This window comes from Salvelinus sp. IW2-2015, unplaced genomic scaffold (genome assembly GCF_002910315.2).
Source record: "Salvelinus sp. IW2-2015 unplaced genomic scaffold, ASM291031v2 Un_scaffold2496, whole genome shotgun sequence".
Classification (NCBI taxonomy): domain Eukaryota; kingdom Metazoa; phylum Chordata; class Actinopteri; order Salmoniformes; family Salmonidae; genus Salvelinus; species Salvelinus sp. IW2-2015.
The window spans coordinates 32,754-55,614 of record NW_019943812.1 but is presented as its reverse complement, the minus strand read 5'-3'; the positions used below and the strand labels follow the sequence as shown (position 1 = coordinate 55,614).

Below are 22,861 nucleotides of genomic sequence, written 5' to 3'. Positions count from 1 at the left end.
GTGACATGTCTGATGAGTATGGAAGGCCATGGAAGAACAGGGACATTTTCAGCATACAGGAATTGTGTACAGATCCTTGCGACATGGGGCCGTGTATTATCATGCTGAAACATGAGGTGACGGAGGCGGACAAATGGCACGACAATGGGCCTCGGGATCTTGTCAAGGTATCTCTGTGCATTCAAATTGCCATCAATAAATACAATTGTGTTCGTTGTCCGTAGCTTATGCCGGCCCATACCATAACCCCACCGCCAGCCACCATGGGGCACTCTGTTCACAATGCTTAAGTCGGTTACGACGCCAAACCGCAGTCAGGTCAAGACCCTGGTGAGGACGACGAGCACCCAGATGAGCTTCCCTAACCCAGCTTCTGATGGTTTGTGCAGAAATTCATCAGTTGTGCAAACCCACAGTGTCAACAGCTGTCCAAGGTGGCAGGTCTCAAAAGTCCTGGTTACACGTGATCTTCGGTTGTGAGACCAGCTGGACTAGTGAGTACGGCCCAGTACATCACCGGGGCCAAGCTTCCTGCCATCCAGGACCTATATACTAGGCGGTGTCAGAGGAAGGCCCTAAAAATACCAGAGCGCCAAGTCTAGGTCCAAGAGGCTTCTAAACAGCTTCTACCCCCCAAGCCATAAGACTCCTGAACATCTAATCAAATGGATACCCAGAATATTTGCATTACCCCAACTTTCTACGCTGCTGCTACTCTCTGTTATTATCTATAAATAGTCACTTTAATAACTCTAACTATGTGTACATAATACCTCAATTACCTCGACACCAGTGCCCCCGGACATTCACTCTATAACGGTGCCCCCTGTATATAGTCTCCACATTCACTCTATAACGGTGCCCCCTGTATATAGCCCAGCTATTGTTATTTAATGCTGCTCTTTAATTATTTGTTATTCTTATCGCTTACTTTTTTAAAGGTATTTTCTTAAAACTGCATCATTGTTGGTTAAGGGTTTGTAAGTAAGCTTTTACTGTAAGGTCTACACCTGTTCTATTCAGCCCATGTGATTTTAGAAGGGGGGCGGGGCGGGGCAGAGAGCAATTAGCAGGTACAGATAAACCACTTCAAATCTTTTCGGCAAACAAAGAACAAACAGCGAAAACATACATGATCAACTACAAATCTTAGAATCAACTATTAAAGACTACCAGAACCCACTGGACTCTCCAATTACATTGAAGGAACTACAGGACAAAATACAAACCCTTCAACCCAAAAAGGCCTGTGGTGTTGGTGGTATCCTAAATGAAATTATAAAACATACAGACCACAAATTCCAATTGGCTATTCTTAAACTCCAACATTACCCGCAGCTCTGACATCTTCCCCAATATGTGGAACCAAGGCCCGATCACACCAATCCACAAAAGTGGAGACAAATGTGACTCCAACAATTACTATGGCATCTGCATCAACAGCAATCTTGGAAAAATCCAGCTGTATTAAAAGCAGACTCCAACATTTCCTCAGTGAAAACAATGTCCTGAGCAAATTTGCTACCTACCAAAATACCGTACGACAGACCACGTATACACCCTGCACACCCTTACTGACAAAAACAAAACATCTTCTCATGCTTTGTTGATATAAAACAACAACTTTTGACTCAATTTGGCATGAAGGTCTGCTATACAAATGGATGAAAAGCGGATATGACATGATAAAATAAATGTACACAAACAACAAGTGTTTGGTTAAAATTGGCAATAAACACACAGATTTCTTTCCTCAGGGCCGTGGGGAGAGACAGGGATGCAGTTTGAGCCCTACCCTCTTCAACAAAAAACACTGAGTATACCAAACATGACGAACACTTTCCTAATATTGAATTGCGATTTAACAAGTGACATCAATAAAGGATCATACCTTCCACCTGGGTTCACCTGGAAAGAGCAGGTGTTCTATATGTTTTGTATACTCAGTGTATATCAATGAATTGGCAGCACCCGGCCTCACCCTATTGGAAATCAAACGTCTACTGTTTGCTGATGATCTGGTGCTTCGGTCCCCAACCAAGGAGGGTTTACAGCAGCACCTAGATCTTCTGCACAGATTATGCACAGAAGCCAGGACAACAGTAGCCAGGACAACAGTAGCCAGGACAAAAATACAAATTATATCTAGACACCGTTGCCCTTGAATACACAAATAATTATATCTACCTCAGCCTAAACATCAACACCACTGGTAACTTCCACAAGGCTGTGAACGATCTGAGACAAGGCAAATTCAACGCCATCAAAAAAAAAACATAAAAAACTCGACATCCCAATTAGGATCTGTCTAAAAATACTTGAATCAGTAATAGAACCCGTTGTTCTCCACGGTCGTGAGGTCTGAGGTCCGCTCACCAACCAAGAAGATGAATCAAACAACCCAACCGAGACCCCATGCAGAATTCTGCTAAAATACACTTTAAATGTAGAATACAAAAACCCAAAACAATACAGGCAGAGCACAATTAAGACTTTAACCGCTAGTTATCAAAATCCAGAAAAGAGACGTTCAATTCTACAAACACCTAAAAAGAAGCGATTCTCACACACTCCACCACAAGACCATCACCTACAGAGAGATGAACCTAGAGAAGAGAACTCTCAGCCAGCTGGTCCTGGGGCTCTGTTCACAAACAGACCCCACAGAGCTCCAGGACAGCAACACAATTAGACCCAACCAAATCATGAGAAAGCAAAAAGGTAACTATTTGACACAGGAAAGAACCAACCCCAAAAAAACAGTGCAAATTTGAATGATATTTGGCCCTAAACAGAGAGTACACGGTGGCAGAATACCTGACTACTGTGACTGAACCAAAATGAAGAAAATACTTGTGCAGACTCCTCCGTGAGCATAGACTTGCTATTGAAAGAGGCGACCATAGCTTGTCTTTCTCTCGAGAGCCAGGTCTGCCTATGTGCAACACTGTCCACCAAATGAGGTGGGAACTGAGCTGCACTTTCCTAACTTCCTGCCAAATGTATGACCATATAAGATGGATATTTCACACAGATCACAAAGACCAAAGAATTTCTAAACAAATCAAACATTATTTTGCACATTGCTGTCACTCTGATTTTGTGTATAATAATTTACTGTTAAATTCAAATCGTTTTTTGGTGATGTTATTTTGCGTCTTCTCACTTTTGTTAATTTCAATTGAACTAGGAAATGTAAAACAAGTTTCCCATGCCAATGAAGCCCTTCGAACTGAACGGACAGAGAGAGAAAGAGAGAGAGAAAAAGAGAGAGAGAGTTGGGAGCAGAGAGACAGAGGGAGGGAGGGAGGGAATAGTGTACCGAAAAGTGATTCAAATCAGCCTGTATTTAGACCACGATGATTTTAAACTAGATTTACATCAATCCCCTTTTTGCATCGTGAGAAAACATTTGCTCGGCTCCAAAATGGGCTGCTTGACCCCTTCCAGTCCGAGTTCACAATAAAAGGCCAGTTTACCATTTCCCACAATGCTTACCTAATTAGCCACTGATTGGTCTACCGGTGTGTGGGGTTGTGGACAGGTCCTGTTACCCTGAGAGTCATCATCTGTCCCAAATGGAACCATTTCCCTTAAATAGTACACTACTTTAGACCAAGGCCCATAGTGCTCTGACCAATAGTAATGCACTATATAGGGAATAGGGTGCACTATATAGGGAATAGGGTGCCATTTGGGAAACACTGCAGTGGGAGGGGAGACTAGACTAATACCATTAGATCCCTGCAGTCATATGAGTCATAGACCGCTGTGTGCCAATCGCCCTCCTCTCCTCGTCATACCCCTCCTCCTCCCCGAGACAGGAAGACACTGATCCCTAGTCTAATTAACCCTGAAGATCAAACAGCAGTGGATCAGACACACCACAGGGCTCTACTTCTCTCCCACTCTGTCTCGGCATCTTCCCCCCTGTTTCTCTCCCACTCTCTTTGGTTCCTCTCTCTGGCTCGACGTCTTCCCCCCTGTTTCTCTCCCTCTCTCTTTGGTTCCTCTCTCTGGCTCGACATCTTCCCCCCCTGTTTCTCTCCCTCTCTGTCTCGAGTCTTTCGCCCCCCTGTTTCTCTCCTCTCTCTTTGGTTCCTCTCTGGCTCGACGTCTTCCCCCCTGTTTCTCTCCCACTCTGTTCTGCGCATCTTCCCCCCTGTTTCTTTCCTCCCTCTCTCTTTGGTTCCTCTCTCTGTCTCGACATCTTCCCCCTGTTTCTCTCCCTCTCTCTTTGGTTCCTCTCTCTGTCTCGACATCTTCCCCCTGTTTCCTCTCCCTCTTCTTTGGTTCCTCTCTCTGTCTCGACATCTTCCCCCTGTTTCTCTCCCACTCTGTCTCGACATCTTCCCCCCTGTTTTCTCCTCCACTCTGTCTCGGCATCTTCCCCGTTTCTCTCCCTCTCTCTTTGGTTCCTCTCTCTGTCTCGACATCTTCCCCCCTGTTCTCTCCGTTCTCTCCTCTCTCGGCATCTTCCCCCCCGTTTCTCTCCGTCTCTCTCCTCTTACCCTCACTCACTTCTGTCTTTTTATCTCGCTCTCAGTATGACTCCATAGATTGTATTACTAGACTGTATTAGTTGTTTGACTAGACTGTATTAGTTTGACTAGACAGTATTGTTGTTTGACTATAGACTGTATTAGTTGTTTGACTAGACTGTATTGTGTTTGACTAGATTAGTATTGTTGACTAAGACTGTATAGTTGTTTGACTAGACTGTATTAGTTGTTTGACTAGACTGTATTAGTTGTTTGACTATAGACGCATTAGTTGTTTGCTAGACTGTATTAGTTGTTTGACTATAGACTGTTTAGTTGTTTGACTATAGACTGTATTAGTTGTTTGACTAGACTGTATTAGTTGTATTACTAGACTGCATTAGTTTGTTTGACTATAGACTGTATTAGTTGTTTGACTAGACTGTATTAGTTGTTTGACTAGACGTATTAGTTGTTTGAACTAGTGTATTAGTTGTTTGACTAGACTGTATTAGTTGTTTGACTAGACTGTATTAGTTTGTATTAGACTGTATTAGTTGTTTGACTAGACTGTATTAGTTGTTTTGACTATAGACAGCATTAGTTGTTTGACTAGACTGTATTAGTTGTTTGACAGACTGTATTAGTTGTTTGACTAGACTGTATTAGTTGTTTGACTATAGACTGTATTAGTTGTTTGACTATAAGTGTATTAGTTGTTTTTGACTAGACTGTATTAGTTGTTTGACTAGACTGTATTAGTTGTTTGACTAGACTGTATTAGTTTGTTGACTAGACTGTATTAGTTGTTTGACTAGACTGTATTAGTTGTATTAGACTGTATAGTTGTTTGACTAGACTGTATTAGTTGTTTGACTAAGACTGTATTAGTTGTTTGACTAGAATGTATTAGTTGTTTGACTAGTGTATTAGTTGTTTGACAGACTGTATTAGTTGTTTGACTAGACTGTTATTGTTGTTTGACTAGACTGTATTAGTTTGTTTGACTAGACTGTATTAGTTGTTTGACTAGACTGTATTAGTTTGTTTGACTATAGACTGTATTAGTTGTTTGACTATAGCCTGTATTAGTTGTTTGACTATAGACAGTATTAGTTGTTTGACTAGACTGTATTAGTTGTTTGACTATAGACGTATTAGTTGTTTGACTATAGACTGTATTAGTTGTTTGACTATAGACTGTATTAGTTGTTTTGACTAGACTGTATTAGTTGTTTGACTAGACTGTATTAGTTGTTTTGACTAGACTGTATTAGTTGTTTGACTAGACTGTATTAGTTTGTTTGACTAGACTGTATTAGTTGTTTGACTAGACTGTATTAGTTGTTTGACTAGACTGTATTAGTTGTTTGACTAGACTGTATTAGTTGTTTGACTATAGACTGTATTAGTTGTTTGACTATAGACTATTAGTTGTTTGACTAGACTGTATTAGTTGTTTGACTAGATGTATTAGTTGTTTGCTATAGACAGTATTAGTTGTTTGACTAGACTGTATTAGTTGTTTGACTATAGACTGTATAGTTGTTTGACTATGAACTGTATTAGTTGTTTGACTAGACTGTATAGTTGTTTGACTAGACTGTTTAGTTTGTTTGACTAGACTGTATTAGTTGTTTGACTAGACTGTATTAGTTGTTTGACTAGACTGTATTAGTTGTTTGACTTAGACTGTATTAGTTGTTTGACTAGACTGTATTAGTTGATTGACGACTGTATTAGTTGTTTGACTAGACTGTATTAGTTGTTTATAGACTGTATTGTGTATGATGTATTAGTTGTTTGACTAGCTGTTTAGTTGTTGACTATAGACTGTATTAGTTGTTTGACTAGACTGTATTAGTTGTTTGACTAAGACTGTATTAGTTGTTTGACTAGACTGTATTTAGTTAGTTTGACTATAAGACTGTATTAGTTTGTATTAGACTGTATTAGTTGTTTGACTAACTGTATTAGTTGTATTAGACTGTATTAGTTGTATTACTAGACTGTATTAGTTGACTACAGACAGTATTAGCTGTCATGGAATCTATAAACTGGATCGGGTGTAACGACTATAGACTGGATCACAGTATTAGCTGTATGACTCTATAGACTTTAGTTTGTTGACTAATAGACTATTAACTGTATTAGCTGTATGACTATAGACTATTACTGTATTAGCTGCATGAATCTATAGACTGTATTAGTTGTATGACTCTATAGACTGTCTGGCCCCAGAGTGACTTACCTGAACTTGTACTTGTACTTCCTGTGCAGGTTCTTGACAGTGCAGGATAGCTCATCACCATCATAGCTGGGTTGGAAGCCATAACCCTGAGGACACAGAGGGGGACAAGACCAGCTGAGCACAAACAGAGTCCATCTTAAAATACAAACACTGTCTGATACACACAGTTTTTAAGAGAGAGAAAACATTTAAAGGGACAAGAATAGAATTCAGCCATGTCTCTTTATGGCAGTACAACTTCAAGGTTTAGGGTAATGTTAGCTGATGTCATATGATGACTGACTGACCGACCCGTACCCGTCCTCATCAGTATGTAATGCATATGACTGACCCGTACCTCGTCTATCAGTATGTAATGTCATATGATCGACCCGTACCTCGTCCTCATCAGTTGTAATGTCATATGACTGACCCGTAATCGTCTCATCAGTTGTAATGTCATATGACTGACCCGTACCTCGTCCTCATCAGTATGTAATGTCATATGATCGACCCGTACCTCGTCCTCATCAGTATGTAATGTTCATATGATCGACCCGTACCTCGTCCTCATCAGTATTTCATGTCATATGACTGACTGACTGGTACCTCGTCCTCATCAGTATTGTAATGTTCATATGATCGACCCGTACCTCGTCCTCATCAGTATGTAATGTCATATGACTGACCCGTACCTCGTCCTCATCAGTTGTAATGTCATATAACTGACTGACCCGTACCTCGTCCTCATCAGTATGTAATGTCATATAACTGACTGACCCGTACCTCGTCCTCATCAGTATGTAATGTCATATGATCGACCCGTACCTCGTCCTCATCAGTAATGTAATGTCATATGACCGACCCGTACCTCGTCCTCATCAGTATGTAATGTCATATGACTGACCCGTACCTCGTCCTCATCAGTATGTAATGTCATATGACTGACCGTACCTCGTCTTCATCAGTATGTATGTCATAGATCGACCCGTACCTCGTCCACATGAAGTAATGTATGTAATGACCGACCCGTACCTCGTCCTCATCAGTATGTAATGTCATATAACTGACTGACCCGTACCTCGTCCTCATCAGTATGTAATGTCATATGACTGACTGACCCGTACATCGTCCTCATCAGTATGTAATGTCATATGACTGACTGACCCGTACATCGTCCTCAATAGTATTTAATGTCATATGACTGACCCGTACCTCGTCTCATCAGTATGTAATGTCATATGACTGACCCGTACCTCATCCTCATCAGTATGTAATGTCATATGACTGACCCGTACCTCATCCTCATCAGTATGTAATGTCACATGACTGACCCGTACATCGTCCTCATCAGTATGTAATGTCACATGACTACCCGTACCTCGTCCTCATCAGTATGTAATGTCACATGGCTGACTGACTGACCGCGTACCTCGTCCTCATCAGTATGTTAATGTCATATGACTGACCCGTACCTCGTCCTCATCAGTATGTAATGTCATATGACTGACTGACCCGTACATGTCCTCATCAGTATTTAATGTCATATGACTGACCCGTACCTCGTCCTCATCAGTATGTAATGTCATATGACTGACCCGTACCTCATCCTCATCAGTATGTAATGTCACATGACTGACCCGTACATCGTCCTCATCAGTATGTAATGTCACATGACTGACCCGTACCTCGTCCTCATCAGTATGTAATGTCACATGGTGACTGACTGACCCGTACTCGTCCTCATCAGTATGTAATGTCATATGACTGACCCGTACCTCGTCCTATCAGTATGTAATGTAATATGATGACTGACCCTACTCGTCCTCATCAGTATGTAATGTCATGTGACTGACCGACCAGTACCTCGTCCTCATCAATATGTAATGTTCATGTGACTGACCCGTACCTCGTCCTATCAGTATGTAATGTCATATGATGACGATACCTCATCCTCATCAGTATGTAATGTCACATGACTGACTGACTGACCCGTACCTCGTCCTCATCAGTATGTAATGTCATATGACTGACCCGTACCTCGTCCTCATCAGTATGTAATGTCATGTGACTGACCGACCAGTACCTCGTCTCCTCATTCAGTATGTAATGTCATGTGACTGACCCATACCTCGTCCTCATCAGTATGTAATGTCATATGACTGACCCGTACCCTCATCCTCATAGTATTGTAATGTCACATGACTGACCCGTACTCGTCCTCATCATATTTAATGTCATATGACTGACCCGTACATCGTCCTCATCAGTTGTATGTCATATGACTGACCCGTAACCTCATGCCTCATCAGTATGTAATGTCAACATGACTGACCCGTACATCGTCCTCATCAGTTATGTAATGTCACATGACTGGACCGTACCATCGTCCTCATCAGATAGTAATGTCACATGGCTGACTGCTGACCCGTACCTCGTCCTCATCAAGTATGTAATGTCATATGACTGACCCGTACCTCGTCCTCATCAGTATGATAATGTCATATGACTGACTGACCCGTACCTCGTCCTCATCAGTATGTAATGTCATGTGACTGACCGACCAGTACCTCGTCCTCATCAATATGTAATGTCATGTGACTGACCCGTACCTCGTCCTCATCAGTATGTAATGTCATATGACTGACCCGCTACCTCATCCTCATCAGTATGTAATGTCACATGACTGACTGACTGACCCGTACCTCGTCCTCATCAGTATGTAATGTCATATGACTGACCCGTACCTCGTCCTCATCAAGTATGTAATGTCATGTGACTGACCGACAGTACCTCGTCTCTCATCAGTATGTAATGTCATGTGCTGACCCGTACCTCGTCCTCATCCATCTCCAGGCTGTAGAAGATGTCATCCTCCTTGGGGGAAGTGGAGGGTCTCTGCCAGGTCAGACACAACCAGGTCACCCCTGCCCTTCACCAGCTCTGGAGGGAGGGGGGGGAGGGTACGCTGCACGAGGTATACAGGTTCCACTGTCTCAGAGAACTCACTAACAGAGAGGAGGAAAACACAAAAGAGGGGGGGTGAGAGTCGTTTGGAAGAGAGGGAGGGAGGAGAGAGGGAGCGGAAGAGAGGGGAGGAGAGAGGGGAGAGGAGAAGGGAGAGAGAGAGAGGGGAGGAGAGAGGAGAGGGAGGAGAGAGAAGGAGAGAGAGAAGGAAAGGGGAGGAGAGGAGAGGGGAGGAGAGAGGAGGACAGGTAGGGAGAGTAAATGAAAGACTAACAGTTCTGTGTTGTGCACAGAACTGAAATGTAGACTCAAAACAGAAAGTACTACAATCTAAATATTACAGGGCCGTTAACAAAACAAGCCAAGGAGAGACTACCCGGAGACTGCCGTAGAGACGTCATGTGGCCCGTAAGAGCGGCATTGTGGCCCGCAGAGGCGGCATGTGCGCAGACGCATGTGGCCGCAGAGACGGCATGTGCCCGCAGGATGTGGCCCGCAGAGGCGGCATGTGGCCCGCAGAGGCGGCATGTGGCCGCAGAGGCGGCATGTGGCCCGCAGAGGCGGCATGTGGCCCGCAGAGGCGGCATGGTGGCCCGCAGAGACGGCATGTGGCCCGCAGAGGCGGCATGTGCCCGCAGAGACGGCATGTGGCCGCAGAGACGGCATGTGGCCCCGCAGAGGCGGCATGTGGCCCGTAGAGACGGCATGTGGCCCGTAGAGAACGTCATTGTGGCCCGCAGAGGCGGCATGTGGCCCGTAGAGGCGGCATGTGGCCGCAGAGGCGGCATGTGGCCCGCAGAGGCGGCATGTGGCCCGCAGAGGCGGCATGTGGCCCGCAGAGGCGGCATGTGGCCCGTAGAGCGGCATGTGGCCCGCAGAGACGGCATGTGGCCCGTAGAGACGGCATGTGGCCCGCAGAGACGGCATGTGGCCCGCAGAGGCGGCATGTGGCCCGTAGAGACGGCATTGTGGCCCGCAGAGACGGCATTGTGGCCCGCAGAGGCGGCATTGTGGCCCGCAGAGGCGGCATGTGGCCCGTAGAGGCGGCATGTGGCCCGCAGAGGCGGCATGTGGCCCGCAGGCGGCATGTGGCCCGCAGAGGCGGCATGTGGCCCGCAGAGGCGGCACCAATGGTGGGCCCGTCAGAGACGGCATGTGGCCCGTAGAGACGGCAATGTGGCCCGGTCGACCGTAAATTTGGCCCGTAGAGACAGTATTTGGCCCGTAGAGACAGTATTTGGCCCGTAGAGACAGTATTTGGCCCGTAGAGACAGTATTTGGCCCGTAGAGACAGCATGTGGCTGTCATCACTGTGTCCAGGAGAAAATAGCGTTGAGTTAGCCACGTACCTTACACCCATGTCGTTTTTGGCTGCGAGGCGGAAGGAGTATCTTGAAGCTGGAGAGAGCTTGGTGACCCGATACTGCTTCTGGGGTCCATAGTAACACTGCTCATACCCCCCGGTCCCCTTCCCCTCGTCCCACTGGAGCGTGTAGTTTTGGATTTTGGAGCCGTTGTCACATGGGGCCTGTGAAAGGAAGACATCTTGATTACGCTCAATAACATCCCATTCATTCCAGGCCCAGTGGTAAACACAATGGCCAAACTAACAGGAATCAGACAAAGTACACAATAACATACAAAACAAATGCACATTTTTTTGAGCTGGGCTGGTAGCTAGCATCCACTGCGCTGTTGAAACCACAACAGTTACAGCATATTGTTTTTTTAATGGGCTGGTAGCTAGCATCCACTGCGCTGTTGAAACCACAACAGTTACAGCATATTGTTTTTATGGGCTGGTAGCTAGCATCCACTGAGCTGTTGAAACACAACAGTTACAGCATATTGTTTTTTTAATGGGCTGGTAGCTAGCATCACTGAGCTGTTGAAACACAACAGTTACAACATATTGTTTTTTTAATGGGCTGGTAGCTAGCATCCATGAGCTGTTGAACCCACAACAGTTACAACATATTGTGTTTTTAATGGGCTGGTAGTAAGCATCCACTGAGCTGTGAAAACCACAACAGTTACAACATATTGTTTTTTTAATGGGCTGGTAGCTAGCATCCACTGAGCTGTTGAAAACAAACAGTTACAACATATTGTTTTTTTAATGGGCTGGTAGCTAGCATCCCTGAGCTGTTGAAACCACAACAGTTACAAACATATTGTTTTTTCAATGGGCTGGTAGCTAGCATCCATGAGCTGTTGAATCCACAAAGTTACAACATATTGTTTTTTCAATGGGCTGGTAGCTAGCATCCACTGAGCTGTTGAACCCACAACAGTTACAACATATGTTTTTTAATGGGCTGGTAGCTAGCTATCCCTGAGCTGTTGAAACCAAACAGTTACAACATATTGTTTTTATAGGGCTGGTAGCTAGCATCCACTGAGCTGTTGAACCCACAACCGTTACAACATATTGTTTTTTTAATGGGCTGGTAGCTAGCATCCACTGCGCTGTTGAACCACAACAGTTAAACATATTGTTTTTTCAATGGGGCTGGTAGCTAGCATCCACTGAGCTGTTGAAACCACAACAGTTACAACATATTGTTTTTTTAATGGGCTGGTAGCTAGCATCCACTGAGCTGTTGAACCCACAACAGTTACAACATATTGTTTTTTCAATGGGCTGGTAGCTAGCATCCACTGAGCTGTTGAAACCACAACAGTTACAACATATTGTTTTTTCAATGGGCTGGTAGCTAGCATCACTGACTGTTGAAACCACACAGTTACAACATATTGTTTTTTTAATGGGCTGGTAGCTAGCATCCACTGAGCTGTTGAAACCACAACAGTTACAACATATTGTTTTTTCAATGGGGTGGTAGCTAGCATCCACTGAGCTGTTGAACCACAACAGTTACAGCATATTGTTTTTTCAATGGCTGGTAGCTAGCATCCACTGAGCTGTTTGAACCACAACCGTTACAACATATTGTTTTTTCAATGGCTGGTAGCTAGCATCCACTGGCTGTTGAAACCACAACATTACACATATTGTTTTTTAAATGGGCTGGTAGCTAGCATCCACTGAGCTGTTGAAACCAACAACAGTTACAACATATTGTTTTTTAATGGGCTGGTAAGCTGCATCCACTGAGCTGTTGAAACCACAACAGTTACAACATATTGTTTTTTTAATGGGCTGGTAGCTAGCATCCACTGAGCTGTTGAAACCACAACAGTTACACACATATTGTTTTTTCAATGGGCTGGTAGCTAGCATCCACTGAGCTGTTGAAACCAACACAGTTACAGCATATTGTTTTTTTAATGGGCTGGTAGCTAGCATCCACTGAGCTGTTGAAACCACAACAGTTACAGCATATTGTTTTTTTAATGGGCTGGTAGCTAGCATCCACTGAGCTGTTGAAACCACAACAGTTACAGCATATTGTTTTTTTTAATGGGCTGGTAGCTAGCATCCACTGAGCTGTTGAACCCAAACAGTACAACATATTGTTTTTTTCAATGGGCTGGTAGCTAGCATCCACTGAGCTGTTGAAACCACAACAGTTACAGCATATTGTTTTTTAATGGGCTGGTAGCTAGCATCCACTGAGCTGTTGAAACCACAACAGTTACAACATATTGTTTTTTTTCAATGGGCTGGTAGCTAGCATCCACTGAGCTGTTGAACCCACAACAGTTACAACATATTTGTTTTTTCAATGGGCTGGTAGCTAGCATCCACTGAGCTGTTGAAACCACAACAGTTACAGCATATTGTTTTTTTCAATGGGCTGGTAGCTAGCATCCACTGAGCTGTTGAACCACAACAGTTACAGCATATGTTTTTTTAATGGGCTGGTAGCTAGCATCCACTGAGCTGTTGAAACCACAAACGTTACAACATATTGTTTTTTAATGGCTGGTAGCTAGCATCCACTGAGCTGTTGAAACAAACAGTTACAACATATTGTTTTTTAAATGGGCTGGTAGCTAGCATCCACTGAGCTGTTGAACCCACAACAGTTACAGCATATTGTTTTTTTATGGCTGGTAGCTAGCATCCACTGAGCTGTTGAAACACAACAGTTACACACATATTGTTTTTTCAAATGGGCTGGTAGCTAGCATCCACTGTGCTGTTGAAACCAAACAGTTACAACATATTGTTTTTTCAATGGCTGTAGCTAGCATCCACTGAGCTGTTGAAACCACAACAGTTACAACATATTGTTTTTTTTAATGGGCTGGTAGCTAGCATCCACTGAGCTGTTGAAACCACAACAGTTACAACATATGTTTTTTCAATGGGCTGGTAGCTAGCATCCACTGAGCTGTTGAACCCACAATAGTTACAACATATGTGTTTTTTCAATGGGCTGGTAGCTAGCATCCACTGAGCTGTTGAACCCACAACAGTTACACATATTGTTTTTTAATGGGCTGGTAGCTAGCATCCACTGAGCTGTTGAAACCACAACAGTTACAACATATTGTTTTTTCAATGGGCTGTTGGCTAGCATCCACTGAGCTGTTGAACCCACAACAGTTACAACATATTGTTTTTTTAATGGGCTGGTAGCTAGCATCCACTGTGCTGTTGAACCCACAACAGGTACAGCATATTGTTTTTTTAATGGGCTGGTAGCTAGCATCCACCGAGCTGTTGAAACCACAACAGGTACAGCATATTGTTTTTTTAATGGGCTGGTAGCTAGCATCCACCGAGCTGTTGAAACCACAACAGGTACAGCATATTGTTTTTTCAACGGGCTGCGAGGTAAAAAGCATGAATAGGCTCTACAACAGCTACAGTACTTCCACTGGAGGACAAGGGTGCTGCTCTTGGGCCACTGGCCTTTCTGGGGGGCAGGGGGGGTCTGGTTCGCAGCTCCGAGTGGTGAAGGCTACTGCCTCCGACGGACTGCCGCGTAAACACTGCCCTGTACACACAGCCGGACCCTGGAAAGAGAGACAGAGTGCACTACTTTTGACAAGAGACATTTTGAACAGACAGCTGTATGGTTGATTAGAGCACACAGACAGACAGCTGTATGGTTGATTAGAGCACACAGACAGACAGCTGTATGGTTGATTAGAGCACACAGACAGACAGCTGTATGGTTGATTAGAGCACACAGGGACAGCTGTATGGTTGATTAGAGCACACAGGGCAGCTGTATGGTTGATTAGAGCACACACAGCTGTATTGGTTGATTAGAGCACACACAGACAGCTGTATGGTTGATTAGAGCACACAGACAGACAGCTGTATGGTTGATAGAGCACACAGACAGCAGCTGTATGGTTATTAGAGCACACAGACAGCTGTATGGTTGTAGAGCACACACAGCTGTATGGTTGATTAGAGCACACAGACAGCTGTATGGTTGATTAGAGCACACAGACAGCTGTATGGTTGATTAGAGCACACAGACAGCTGTATGGTTGATTAGAGACACAGACAGACAGCTGTATGGTTGATAGAGCACACAGACAGACAGCTGTATGGTTGATTAGAGCACACAGACAGCTGTATGGTTGATTAGAGCACACAGACAGCTGTGTATGGTTGATTAGAGCACACAGCAGCTGTATGTTGATTAGAGCACACAAGACAGCTGTATGGTTGATTAGAGCACACGAGAGACAGCGTGTATGGTTGATTAGAGCCCACAGAGAGCTGTATGGTTGATTAGAGCACACAGACAGCTGTATGGTTGATTAGAGCACACAGAGACCAGCTGTATGGTTGATTAGAGCACACAGAGACAGCTGTATGGTTGATTAGAGCACACAGACAGCTGTATGGTTGATTAGAGCACACAGACAGACAGCTGTATGGTTGATTAGAGCACACAGACAGCTGTATGGTTGATTAGAGCACACAGACAGCTGTATGGTTGATTAGAGCACACAGAGGGGCCCTGAACAGTAGTTGTACCAACCTGACGTGGTAGTCTGTTGCTGGCCTCAGGTCTTCTAAAGTTACACTTAGTTGTTCACCACTGGAACAGGAGAGGAGAGACACAACCACCATCAGAGAAAACAGAGGAGACATTTAGTACACATTATGTTGGGTTCATTTCAGTAGGGAACCACAGTCCATTGGCATGCAGGATAGCCAAGGGTGACGCACAAACACGCAGCCACACGTCCATCCCTACCTGTACATGCTGGTGTACTTCCCGTCCTTGCCGCTGTAGGAGATGGACACATCGTAACTGAGAGGCTCCAGGGAGGGGCTGACCCCCTCTCCCTCTGCCCTGCTGGGGGCCACCCAGCTCAACACTGCCCCTCTGGCCTGGATGTCTGTCACCTGGAGGGTTACACAAGACGGAATCAGCGGAGGTTCAGGACGAGAGAAACATGTATCTGTTGCACACTACTAATTAGCGTAAGTCCGTTAGAAGAAAAAATGAACAGATTCTCAGCAAACTGATTAAAACAAAAGGAAAGGGTGAAACTCTACTGCATTAAACTCTTTTACAGAGCAAATCCACAGCAACCACCAACAGCAAAACAAAGAGAACTAAGGACCTCTTCATATAATTCAAAACCATTTATTGGTATGACATATTCAATATTTTCTGCATAGCCTTGGTCAGGGAGTACAAAGTAGAGCTAGTAGGGCTAGTAGAGACAGTAGGGTTGGTAGAGATAGTAGGGCTAGTAGAGACAGTAGGGTTGGTAGAGATAGTAGGGTTGGTAGAGATAGTAGGGTTGGTAGAGATAGTAGGGTTGGTAGAGATAGTAGGGCTAGTAGATAGTAGGGTTGGTAGAGATAGTAGGGCTAGTAGATAGTAGGGTTGGTAGAGAGTAGAGATAGTAGGGTTGGTAGAGATAGTAGGGCTAGTAGATAGTAGGGTTGGTAGAGAGTAGAGATAGTAGGGTTGGTAGAGAGAGTAGGGTTGGTATAGATAGTAGGGCTAGTAGAGACAGTAGGGCTGGTAGAGATAGTAGGGCGGGTAGAGATAGTAGGGCTGGTAGAGATAGTAGGGTTGGTAGAGATAGTAGGGTTGGTAGAGAGTAGAGATAGAAGGGTTGGTAGAGAGAGTAGGGTTGGTATAGATAGTAGGGCTAGTAGCGATAGTAGGGCTAGTAGAGAGAGTAGGGTTGGTAGATAGTAGGGCTAGTAGCGATAGAAGGGCTAGTAGAGATAGTAGGGCCAGTAGAGATAGTAGGGTTGGTAGAGATAGTAGGGTTGGTAGAGAGTAGAGATAGTAGGGTTGGTAGAGAGAGTAGGGCTAGTAGCGATAGTAGGGCTAGTAGCCGATAGTAGGGCCAGTAGAGATAGTAGGGCGGTAGAGATGTAGGGCGGTAGAGATAGTAGGGCAGTAGAGATAGTAGGGCAGTAGAGATAGTAGGGCAGTAAAGAGATAGTAGGGGGTAGAGAGTAGAGATAGTAGGGCCAGTAGAAGATAGTAGGGCTAGTAGAGATAGTAGGGCAGTAGAGATAGTAGGGCTAGTAGAGATAGTAGGGCGGTAGAGATAGTAGGGCTAGTAGGGTAGTAAGAGATAGTGGGGCTAGTAGGGATAGTAGGGCTAGTAGAGATAGTGGGCAGTAGAGATAGTAGGGCTAGTAGAGATAGTAGGGCTAGTAGAGATAGTAAGGGCAGTAGAGAAGTAGAGATAGTAGGGCTTAGTAGAGATAGTAGGGCTAGTAGAGATAGTAGGGTTGGTAGAGATAGTAGGGCTTAGTAGAGATAGTAGGGCTAGTAGAGATAGTAGGGCTAGTAGAGATAGTGGGCTAGTAGAGATAGTAGGGCTAGTAGAGATAGTAGCCTGGTAGAGATAGTAGATAGTAGGGCTAGTAGAGATAGTGGGGCTAGTAGGGTAGTGGGGCTAGTAGAGATAGTAGGGCTAGTAGAGATAGTGGGGCTAGTAGGATAGTAGATAGTAGGGCTAGTAGAGATAGTGGGCTAGTAGAGATAGTAGGGCCAGTAGAGATAGTAGGGCTAGTAGAGATAGTAGGGCTAGTAGATAGTAGGGCTAGTAGAGATAGTAGGGCTAGTAGATAGTCCGGATAGTAGAGCCAGGCCTACTCATTGACTCCAATATTAGCGTAAAATCTCTACTCGTAATCCAACACAACACCATTTATTTCCTCATCGATCAGACATCAATAGCATTACGTCCCTCCATACCTCCTCTGCCCTGTAGGCAATGCCTCCTCTGCCCTGTAGCCAATGCCTCCTCTGCCTGTAGCCAATGCCTCCTCTGCCCTGTAGCCAATGCCTCCTCTGCCCTGTAGCCAATGCCCTCCTGCTCCTCTGCCCTGTAGCCAATGCCTCCTCTGCCCTGTAGCCAATGCCTCCTCTGCCCTGTAGCCAATGCCTCCTCTGCCCTGTAGCAATGCCTCTCTGCCCTGTAGCCAATGCCTCCTCTGCCCTGTAGCCAATGCCTCCTCTGCCCTGTAGCCAATGCCTCCTCTGCCCTGTAGCCAATGCCTCTCTGCCCTGTAGCCAATGCCTCCTCTGCCCTGTAGCCAATGCCTCCTCTGCCCTGTAGCCAATGCCTCCTCTGCCCTGCAGCCAATGCCTCCTCTGCCCTGCAGCCAATGCCTCCTCTGCCCTGTAGCCAATGCTCTCTGCCCTGTAGCCAATGCTCCTCTGCCTGCAGCCAATGCCTCCTCTGCCCTGCAGCCAATGCCTCCTCTGCCCTGCAGCCAATGCCTCCTGCCCTGCGCCAATGCTCTCTGTCCTGCAGCCAATGCCTCCTCTGTCCTGCAGCCAATGCCTCCTCTGTTTGCACAATGCCTCCTCCATAGCTCTGTTCTGTAGGTAATCACTCATCCGTTCTGTCGCCAGAAGGAGCGAGATGGGGAGAGATTTAGAGAGAGAGAGATGGGAGAGGTTAGAGAGAGAGAGATGGGGAGAGGTTTAGAGAGAGAGAGAGATGGGGAGAGTTTAGAGAGAGAGAGAGAGAGAGAGAGAGAAAGAGAAAGAGAGAGAGAGAAGAGAGAGAGAGAGAGAGAGAAGAGAGAGAGAGAGGAGATGGGGAGAGGCTTTTTTTATTTGTGTTTTTTTTGGTGTGTGGGGTGTTGGTCAAAAGTAGGGCACGATGTAGGGAATAGGGTTCATTTTGAGACGGGGCCACAGAATAGACAGGGAGGTCTCAATGACGCCTGAAGAGGTTTTGTGAAGAGCCCATCACTTTAGACAGATGTTGGAAGCTGATAAGAGACCCTGTTCCCCAAGGCACTATGGCAGTCTCCTTTATTCAGCTACCCCCCCATCCTACCAGCCCCCAGTCAGCTACCCCCCATCCTACCACCCCCCCAGTCGCTACCCCCCATCCTACCCCCCCAGTCAGCTACCCCCCCCATCCTACCCCCCCCTCCTACCACCCCCAAGTCAGCTACACCCCCATCCTACACCCCTCAAGTCAGCTACCCCCCCCCCCATCCTACCACCCTCAAGTCGCTACCCCCCCTCCCATCCTACCACCCCAAGTCAGCTACCCCCCCATCCTACCACCCCCCAGTCAGCTACCCCCCCATCCTTCCATCCCCCAGTCAGCTACCCCCATCCTACCCCCCCCCCCCCCCAAGTCAGCCACCCCCCCCATCCTACCACCCCCCAGTCAGCTACCACCCCCCAGTCAGCTACCCCCCATCCTACCACCCCCAGTCAGCTACCCCCCCATCCTACCACCCCCAGTCAGCTACCCCCCATCTACCCCACCATCCTCCCCACCCCCAGTCAGCTACCCCATCCTACACCCCATCCAGTACCCCCCATCCTACCACCCCCAGTCAGCTACCCCCATCCTACCACCCCCCAGTCAGCTACCACTCCATCCTACCCCCCAGTCAGCTACCCCCATCCTACCACCCCCATCCTACCACCCCCAGTCAGTACCACCCATCCTACCACCCCCCAGTCAGCTACCCCCCATCCTACCCACCCCCCATCCTACCACCCCCAAGTCAGCTACCCCCCCATCCTACCACCCCCCATCCTACCACCCCCCAGTCAGCTACCCCCCCATCCTACCACCCCCCCAGCCTACCACCTCCAGTATTATTATATTATTTCACTTAGTATTATTATTACTATCATTATTTATTATTTTGTAATATTGTTTCATTCACTTCTCTGTGACCTACATTGTTGAAGCTCCAAGCAGAGGAATTTAAGCAACCCTGCAATTACATCTGCGACCCTTCCCATGTCATAAACTCTTGATTTGAAATATTATGTTATGTAAAGTCTATGATATGAAAGACAAGACACAGAGAGAGACACTCACCACTGGTTTACTGACAGTGTTCAACAGGGCCTGTAGGAGCAAGGCTCTTCATCCATGTCTAGAAGGAGACCACAGAAGAAGAAATTACGATATCAAGTTATGCCATTTATTGCACAAAGAAAACACAGATTCATCAGACATCTGTATGTTAACCCAGGGCAACAGGCAGGTCATTAATGTTAACCCCAGGGCAACAGGCAGGTCATTAATGTTAACCCAGGGCAACAGGCAGGTCATTAATGTTAACCCCAGGGCAACAGGCAGGTCATTAATGTTAACCCCAGGGCAACAGGCAGTTCATTAATGTTAACCCCAGGGCAACAGGCAGGTCATTAATGTTAACCCCAGGGCAACAGGCAGGTCATTAATGTTAACCCCAGGGCAACAGGCAGGTCATTAATGTTAACCCAGGGCAACAGGCAGGTCATTTGTTAACCCAGGGCAACAGGAGGTCATTAATGTTAACCCCGGGCAACAGGCAGGTCATTAATGTTAACCCCAGGCAACAGGCAGGTCATTAATGTTAACCCCAGGGCAACAGGCAGGTCATTAATGTTAACCCAGGGCAACAGGCAGGTCATTAATGTTAACCCCAGGGCAACAGGCAGGTCATTAATGTTAACCCAGGGCAACAGGCAGGTCATTAATTGTTAACGTCCCCAGGGCAACAGGCAGGTCATTAATGTACAGTCAAAACTCTTCTCTGTCCAGGCACCCCGACGGTGGGACCAGCATCCCCCATGATGCAAGGACAACAGAGTCACTACCCACTAGCACCGACTTAGATGATAACTTTGTTATTGAGGGTAAAAATAGTACTTACTGCGACTGTGATGTGGTTGTCTCACATAGTGCGTTCATTTTAAGATGGCTAAGTCACTCTGGATAAGAGAGTCTGCTAAAATGACACTAAGCTACAGGACTGTTTTGCTAGCACAGACTGGAATATGTTCCAGGATTCATCCAATGGGATTGAGGAGTACACCACCTCAGTCACCGGCTTCATCAATAAGTGCATCGATGACGTTGTCCCCACAGTGGCTGTACGTACATACCCCAACCAGAAGCCATGGACTATAGGCAACATCCGCACTGAGCTAAAGGCTAGAGCTGTCGCTTTCAAGGAGCGGGACTCTAATCCGGAAGCTTATAAGAAATCTCGCTACGCCCTCCGACAAACCATCAAACAGGCAAATCGTCAATACAGGACTATGATCGAATCGTATTACGCCGGCTCCGATGCTCGTCGGATGTGGCATGGCTTGCAAACTATTACAGACTACAAAAGGGAAGCACAGCCTCGAGCTGCCCAGTGACACGATTCGAGGCAAGTAACACTGAAACATGCATGAGAGCATCAGCTGTTCCAGACTGTGTGATCACGCTCTCCGTAGCCGATGTGAGTAAGACCTTAAACAGGTCAACATTCACAAGGCCGCAGGGCCGGACGGATTACCAAGACGTGTACACTAAGCACGCGCTGACCAAATGGCAAGTGTCCTCACTGACATTTTCAACCTGCCCCTGTCTGAGTCTGAAATACCAACATGTTTCAAGCAAACCACCATAGTCCCTTTGCCAAAGAACACCAAGGTAACCTGCATGAATGACTACCTACCCGTAGCACTCACATCAGTAGCCATGAAGTGCTTTGAAAGGCTGGTCATGGCTCACATCAACACCATTATCCCAGAAACCCTAGACCCACTCCAATTTGCATACCGCCCAAACAGATCCACAGATGATGCAATCTCTATTGCATTCCACACTGCTCTTTCACACCTGGACAAAAGGAACACCTACATTTGAAGTCGGAAGTTTACATACACCTTAGCCAAATACATTTAAACTCAGTTTTTCACAATTCCTGACATTTAATCCTAGTAAATATTCCCTGCCTTTGGTCAGTTAGGATCACCACTTTATTTGTGAAATGTCAGAATAAAAGTAGAGAGAGTGATTTATTTCAGCTTTTATTTCTTTCATCACATTCCCAGTGGGTCAGAAGTTTACATACACTCAATTAGTATTTGGTAGCATTGCCTTTAAATTGTTTAACTTGGGTCAATCGCTTCGGGTAGCCTTCCACAAGCTTCCCACAATAAGTTGGGTGAATTTTGGCCCATTCCTCCTGACAGAGCTGGTGTAACTGAGTCAGGTTTGTAGGCCTCCTTGYTCGCACWCRCTTTTTCAGTTCTGCCCACAAATKTTCTATAGRATTGARGTCAGGGCTTTGTGATGGCCACTCCAATACCTTGACTTTGTTGTCCTTAAGCCATTTTGCCACAACTTTGGAAGTATGCTTGGGGTCATTGTCCATTTGGAAGACCCATTTGCGAACAAGCATTAACTTCCTGACTGTCGTCTTGAGATGTTGCTTCAATATATCCACATAATTTCCCCTCATGATGCCATCTATTTTGTGAAGTGCACCAGTCCCTCCTGCAGAAAAGCACCCCCATAACATGATGCTGCCACCCCCGTGCTTCAAGGTTGGGATGGTGTTCTTCTTCTTGCAAGCATCCCCCCTTTTCCTCCAAACATAACGATGGTCATTATGACCAAACAGTTCTATTTCTGTTTCATTAGACCAGAGGACATTTCTCCAAAAAGTACGATCTTTGTCCCCATGTGCAGTTGCAAACCGATTAGTGGCTTCTTCCTTGCTGAGCAGCCTTTCAGGTTATGTGGATAACGAGTCGAGGACTCGTTTAACTGTGGATATAGATACTTTTGTACCGGTTTCCTCCAGCATCTTCACAAGGTCCTTTGCTGTTGTTCTGGGATTGATTTGCACTTTTCGCACCAAAGTACGTTCATCTCTAGGAGACAGAACGCGTCTCCTTCCTGAGCGGTATGACGGCTGCGTGGTCCCATGGTGTTTATACTTGCGTACTATTGTTTGTACAGAAGAACCTGGTACCTTCAGGCATTTGGAAATTGCTCCCAAGGATGAACCAGA

At 45.8% G+C, this 22,861-nt stretch overlaps 1 pseudogene; it reads right to left on the bottom strand.

Moving 5' to 3' along the window:
* Positions 1 to 22,861, bottom strand: part of LOC112074102 (fibronectin type-III domain-containing protein 3A-like) — a 76,427-nt pseudogene that overhangs the window by 42,219 nt on the left and 11,347 nt on the right.